Source organism: Vombatus ursinus, unplaced genomic scaffold, assembly GCF_900497805.2.
Source record: "Vombatus ursinus unplaced genomic scaffold, bare-nosed wombat genome assembly UNPS02004428.1, whole genome shotgun sequence".
Classification (NCBI taxonomy): Eukaryota; Metazoa; Chordata; class Mammalia; order Diprotodontia; family Vombatidae; genus Vombatus; species Vombatus ursinus.
The window spans coordinates 984,116-991,286 of NW_020944206.1; the positions used below are offsets into that span (position 1 = coordinate 984,116).

The following is a 7,171-nucleotide window of genomic DNA, read 5'->3' on the forward strand; positions in this document are numbered from 1 at the left end:
GTGGGAGGGAGAGGAAGAAGAAAGGATGTAGGAGAGGGAGGGGGAGAAAGAAGAGGGGAAATATGGCTGAAAAATAGGTTTAGTCCCGATTATTAACAGCCTTTAATGTGGGTTTTTTTTTTTTTTGTTTGTTTGTTTGTCTGTTTGGTTTTTTTTGCAAGGCGGCTGGGAGAAGCCACGGGGGTGGGGGTAGGGGGCGGGAGAGGGAACTCCGAGTGAATGAAGTGGACATTTAAGAGGACAATCGAGACAAACTGGACGACTCGCTGACTCCAGAAGATGCTGGGTCCTGTCCTGCCTCTTTTCTCAGGCAGTCCCCCACCCTGGTATGTGTGCACCCCACCCCACCCCACCCCACCCCACCCCCTTTTCTCTAGTCAAATTTCAGTCCTTCCAGGCACCCGCAGCTGGGTAGCCGCCTCCTCCAGGGGGTCTTCCTGGATTGATGGTAGCGGGGGAGCAGGGAGGGGGACCCCTCCCGGAGAGAAGCATCCGCGTGCGCACCACACAGGTGCACCGCATCACGCCGCCCCTCCCCCCTCCCCCCTCCCCTGGCTGGGCCACGGCTCCCCCGCCCCCGCGAAAAGAGCCCCGGTCTCCTCGCGAGTGCGCAGGCAAGCCGAGCCCTCTGACCTCTCGGGGGTCTCTGGCTCCACCCCCGGCACTTCGCAATCACCCACCCAACACCACTGAGAACGCAGTAAGGGATTAAGCAGTATCTGTCTGCTTCATGGAACGGAATGACATTATTTTAAAGACGGGATGGGGCGGGGCAGTACAGTGAAGGTGCTTATAGAAGGATGAACACATCAGCAGGAGGTGAATCATTAGGGAGGCTGTATAATGAAGGCGCATGCGCAGTGCACTGACTGGTAATGGACGGGGGTGGGGAGCATCTATGGTCAGAGGGAGAGCAGAAGGGTGGGGAACCTGCAGCGCAGTAAAGCTAGCGCATGCGCAATGTTTTCCCTTTACCGGCAGCAATGGCGATGAAGAGCCATAGGGACAGCTGAAGGGAGGGGGGAAAGCAAGGAGGACGCATGCGCAAAGTCCTGGCGTTTACCTGAAGCAACACCCAGGAAGAGCCATATGGGGAGCTGAATGGGGGGAAGGGGTGGGAAAGCAAGCAGGGCGCATGCGTGATATTCCCGTCCTGGCCTTTACCTAGCCATGAAGAGCCACAGAGGGAGCTGAATGGGGTGGGAAGGGGAGGGGGGTGGTGGAAAAATTAAAAAAAGGGGGGGCAAAAAAAAGGCGCATGCGCGTGTTGCTGGCTGTTACCTGGAGCAACAGTCATCAACATCTATGGGGGAAGCAGAATCTAGGGGTGGGGGGGAGGGGGCAATGAGAGCGCATGCGTAATGTCCGGCAGTTACCTGGAGCAAAAGCCATCAAGAGCCATAGAGAGAGAACAGCAACTGGGGGAGGGGAGGGAGCAAGAAAAGCGCATGCTCTTCGCACTGGCTGTTACCAGGAGCAACAGCCATCAACATCCATAGAGGGGGCAGAAGGGGGGATGGGAACGCATGCGCCTTGTGCTGTTACCTGGAGCAACTACCGTCAACAGCAGTAGTGGGAGTTGAATCTCAGGGTGAGGGGGGGAGGGGAGCAATGACGGCGCATGCGCAGCGCCATCAGGTTGGGTTTGAAATGAAGGATATGCACGTGCCTGATGCACGTGCATTAGCAGGAGAAGCTGCCATTGGTTGGAGCTGAGAGTGCCGGTGGCCCTACGTACCATCTCGAGGGCCAGATAGTTGATGGGGAGCTTCAGTTGTTGAGAGAACTGACTGGTGGACGCTACAGCTGAAGTGGAGCTTCGTCATCCTGTGGGCAGCTGCTTCCGGTAAATCAGGTCCAAATTGGCACCTAATTAATTCCGTATTACCCCAGACTTTGGAGGGTGGCGGTCATCTGGGCCTGAGGCGGGACCACCGGGAGAAGGGCCAGAAGGGGGGCATTGGCAGTGACTGGGCTGTGTGTGGCAGCTGCAGCGGAGGCGGGCGAGGTGGGCGGAGGCTCCGGGCCCCTACGGGAGAGATGGCGCCAAAGAAAGACCCCAAGAAGCGCCCCAGGAAGCCCCAATTTGAGGTCGGGGAGCGGGTGTTGTGTTTCCGAGGGCCCCTGCTTTATGAGGCGGAGTGTGTGAAGGTGTCCGTTAAGTACAGGAAGGTCAAGTACCTCGTTCACTACCCGGGAGGCAACGAGAAGGGCGCCGTTCGCACCCGGCTCTCCGAAAAGCTGGCCAAGATGGAGGCTCGAGAGGCGGAAAAGGCCCAGGAGACTGACAAAGCTCAAGAGGGGGAAAAGGCTCCTGAGGCGGAAAAGGCCCCCGAGTCGGACAAGGCCCCAGAGGCGGAAAAGGCCCAGGAGGCAGAAAAACCCGGTAAGGCCCTTAAGTCCCACAAAGGCCGGAAGCCCCGCTGTGAGGCTTCAGAGTCAGGGGTGGCCCTTAAGTCCCCTAAGGCCGGTGAAACCAGTAAGGCAGGGGAAGCCAGTAATGTCGGGGAGCCCAGGGAAACCAGTGAGCCCAGTGAAGACCCTGAGGCTGAGGCAGAGGAGACCAAGGCCAAAGGCAAGGGCAAAGGCAAAGGCAAGGGCAAAGGCAAAGGCAAAGGCAAAGCTGGCGCTGCTCCCTGTCCCCTTGGAGATGGCGATACTGATTACAAGGAGGACTACTGTCCTACGGCTGGCTGGGATGACGAGTGGGTTCCTGAGAGCAGAATACTGAAGTATTCCGAGACCAATCTGCAGAAACAGAGAGAACTTCTCAACAGCAATGAGGAGCTATCTGCAGAAGAGAAGGTGGGAGAGGACCTGGCTTCTGGGGAAAAGAAGACGTCTGAGCCCAAGACCCCAACCTCAGAGCCTAAGACCCCAAGCTCGGAGTCCAAGACTGCAACTTCCGAGTCCGAGTCGGAGAGTCAGCAGTCCGAGGGTCAGCAGGAGAAGAACATCGACAAAGAAGAAGCCTCTACAGCAGCAGGGCCGTCAGTGTCTTCAGCCAAAAAGAAGGAAAAGAAAATGGCTGAAACTGGAGAAGGGAGCAGTTCCAGTGAAACATCAACACCATCTCGGCCCCAGCATTCAAAGAGGAGAGCCCGAGTGTACTACGAGGTGGAGAGGCGATATGTGAAAAAAACTGACATTAAAGTGAACATTCCCAATGAACTGAAGCTGTGGCTGGTGGAGGATGGGGAGCTGGTCGTCGGACAAAAGCAACTGTTTCACCTTCCGGCCAAGAAGAATATCGATTCCATTCTGGATGACTACGAGCAGTATGAAAAGTCCCAAGGAAACCTGGCAACGTCGTATGCAGTCACCGAAGTGGTAGCAGGGATCAAAGCTTATTTCAATGTCATGTTGGGTCCTCAGCTGTTGTATGATTTTGAAAGGCCCCAGTATGCTGAGCTCTTAGCTGAGGATCCTGATGTTTCTGTGTCCCAAATTTATGGAGCAGCCCATCTCCTTCGATTATTTGTCAAAATTGGAGATATGCTGTCCTATACAGCACTGGATGAGCAGAGTGTGGCATTATTGTTAAATTATCTTCATGATTTCCTAAAATATTTGGGAAATCATGCAGCAGCTCTGTTCAGTCCCAGTGATTATGAGGTTGCTTCCCCTGAGTATTTACAAAAAGTTGCCTAAGAGTCTGATATTATTTGTCATATTTTGATCTCAGTGAACATAAATGTTATATTAGTTTGTTCTCTTTACAAGGAAAAAAATGTTTAATTTATTCAATGTTTAATCTAATTTATGTTTGTTAAGTATTTGTTCTGTTTAAAACATAAAAAGGGTAATGTTGAATTCAGTCCCTTCTGTAATTTTAGAGGTTCTGTTCCAGTCTATGTAATAGTGATCTGTGTAGAATGTTTAACTGTGTAGTTAACAAAGCTGCTTGTATTCTGATGGTTACATTCTTTTGACATTTTTATGATCTGTTTAAATGAGAAGTGACAAAACATCTTGATTCCTAGTGCCAAAGTTTAAGTCATTGCATATGGTTAAGAATTCATTAATTTATGCTATTTTCCTGTTACCTTCTTTATTTTTAATCTTTAAATTTGACTGTGATTGTTGAAAAACAGTATTTTTTGTTAAAGTTTTTGTATTTTGCTTCTGATGCACATGACAGCAGAAAAAAATGCATTATTGTATATCTGGTTTTCTGAGAAAGTATACCTTTTAGGAACTGTTTTAAAGACTTAAATATATCTATTTTCATTTTAAAAACCGCAATATGTGTGTGTGTGTGTGTGTTTCATTTAAAAAATAATACAGTGAGAACATAGAGCAGTAAGTGACAGACACAGCCACCTGGGATTTCTGAGCCGGCACATAACAGTGCATATGAGAGCTCTTCCAGAGGCTGGTCAGCTCTGCTTTAACTTCAGACTGACACAAGCAGCTTCTTCCCTGATGCCGTGGCTTATGCAGTTTTACAGTCTGGAGTATTAGAGGTGGTGGGGGGGGGGGGGCACAAATATACCAATCTAGAATATGCTGTAATAGAATATCAGCAACATGGAGCATGCTAATTGTGGTAGGCTAGATCAGAATGCACACAGGAATTAGTAGAATTGTGTTACTATTCAAGAATTGTACTAAATTACCTTATCACTTGTGATTTTTTTGTCCATATGTACTCTCTCCTCCCTCTTTGGGAAGGAGCCTAGCCTAGCAAAACTACATCAGTCTGCCCCCAAACTGATAATCAGTGTGGCCACTAAGAGCCCTTTAAGTATACTGCATCATTTATTAAATAAGCTATTTAACCTCACAAACTAGCCTTAACCAATATTAATATAGCAACTCCTAATAAAATAGAAAATGGAAGCATAGACTATATGCCAGAGACATTAACAGAGCATTGCTTTTGGTGTATCCCAGGAATTATTCCTTCCAAAAGCAAGTCTTTAAAGCTGCTTTTCAGTCCAGACGCTGAATGAATAAATGAATGAATGAAAAAAAAAAAAAAACATTAAGTGTTTACTATGTTCTGAACCCTGTTCTAGGTTCAGGGGGATTCAAATACAAAAGAGAGAGCTCTTGCCATGTAGGAGCTAACATTCTAATGGGGAAGACAACAGATATAGTGGAGTAACAGGCAGCAAAGGGTGTTTTGGTCTGGGAAGTCACAGGAATGGTGAATAGAGTCATCAGGAGCTGTCAACATGTCCTTTCCAGAAATAATAGTAAGACTGATCTAATAAGTTTTCAGAATAAAGGGTAGAAGGGAGGGGGTAAAAGAGAGGCTGCATTTTCCTGATGGGCAGAAAGCAAGATGCTCGGGATGGACAGATATGAAGCATGATCTGGAACTGAAGATGCAGTGGATTAGGTAAGTTTGCATTCACCAAATAGGATAACCCAACCTAATCTCACTGGTCGTAATTCTCAATTTATGTCACTGACTGTTGAGAACTACCTTGTTATCATACAGCTTGCTTTCTCAGTGGGTGGGGGAGAAGCTGGAGGGAAGGAGAGGATTTGGAACTCTTCCCCCCCAAAAAAAGAATTTTCAAAAATAAAATAAAAAAGAACTGTCCCATATCTGTAGACAGATAGTGATTTCATCTAAGGAGAAAGGGATGCCTGCCACTGGCCAGTTCATCACAGAAAAGCAGGTATCTAGTCTTTTATGACCTGCATTCACGCTGTGACCAAACATCCTGAATTCCAGAGCCAAAGGTTTAATAATCACTGGCATTTTTTTGTTCTACTGGGTGGGTGGGGGATGGGTAAGGGACACAATCTATAAACAGAAAAGTCAGTTCAAGATAATTTGAGGGTGGAGGGAACACTACCAATTGGAAGGAATCTTGGAATACATCAGTGAGGAGGTGGCATCTGAGATGAGCCAGGAAGATCATGAATTTGAGAGGTGAAGATGAGGAAGGAGGACATTAAGGGCATGGAGCATGGCTTGCATGAATTCATAGCAGAATATGCAAGGGGGAGTTCAGGAAACAGCTAGGAGTCCAGCTTGGCTAGAACTGCCAGAGAGCATGAATGTGAATGTAGAAAAATAATACAAAATAAGGCTGTAAATGCGATTGGAGTTAGATTTTTAGAAGGGCTTAAGGGCCATATTGAGATGATTGCATTTTATCTTAGTGGCAATAGGGAGCCACTGATGGGTTTTGAGCAAGGGAATGGCTGAATCAACTTTGTGCCTAATGAAGATGATTATTTTGGCCACCACTTGGAGGCTAGATTGTAAAGGGAGGACACTGGAAGCAAGGAGACCGGTTAAAGAGACTAATGGGCCAGACAGGAGATGAAATCTCCACTAACGTAGTGCCCACATGAATGGGGAGAAATCAACAGACAATGGACATGTAGTGGACATAAAAACGACAAGGCTTAGCAATTTATTTGGCTATAGCACAAAAGGGAGAGAGAAAAGCCAAGCTTTACAAAATCATAGAATTGGAAGGGACCTGAGGTTCCAAACCTGGATGACCAGGAAGACTGTGGTGCCTTGAACCAGCAAAAGGCAAGTCTGGAGGAGGGGTGGGACTTCAGGGGAAAGACTAAGATTTCTATTTTGGCCATACTGAGATACAGCAAGAAATGACACTTCTAAATGGAGACGGGAACAGATCAATGCTGGATACATAGCTTTGGGAGGCATATGTGTGGAGATGAAACAGATACTACTAAGGGCTAAAGTTTAGAGGGAAAAGAGAAGGGGGTCCAGGACTAGAGCCTTGAGGGACACTTGTGCTTAGACAGCAGGAAACAGATGATGCTCTAGGAAGGGACAATGGGAATGTTTAGATGGGTAGGAAGAAAATTAAGAGGGAGAGAGGTCCCAGAAGCCAAAGAATGAAAACATAGCTCCCAGAAGGGAGTGGGCCACAGTGCCCAAGGTAGCAGAGGGGTCACAGAGTACAAGGACAGGGAGAAAGCTCCTGGAGTTTAAAATGAAATGAGTGACTAAAAACTTACTGTTACACATTGACACAACCAACTGAACTCACTTAGTAACAATTTACCTTTGAATTACATGAAATGCCTACAGTATCATTTCCTCTAAGATGCCATTAGGATTCGGTGTCCACTCCTTTTCACTGACTTGCCTCTTCTGTGTGGTGAGAGTTGCCCACTGTGAACTTCATTTTTCTGGTTATGCTTTTGTCCACTTTGCATCATTATTCCA

At 47.7% G+C, this 7,171-nt stretch overlaps 1 pseudogene; it reads left to right on the plus strand.

The window, feature by feature from the left end:
* The first annotated feature begins 2,005 nt into the window (after window positions 1–2,005).
* LOC114023498 lies at window positions 2,006–4,040 on the plus strand (annotated as a pseudogene).
* The last annotated feature ends 3,131 nt before the right edge of the window (window positions 4,041–7,171 follow it).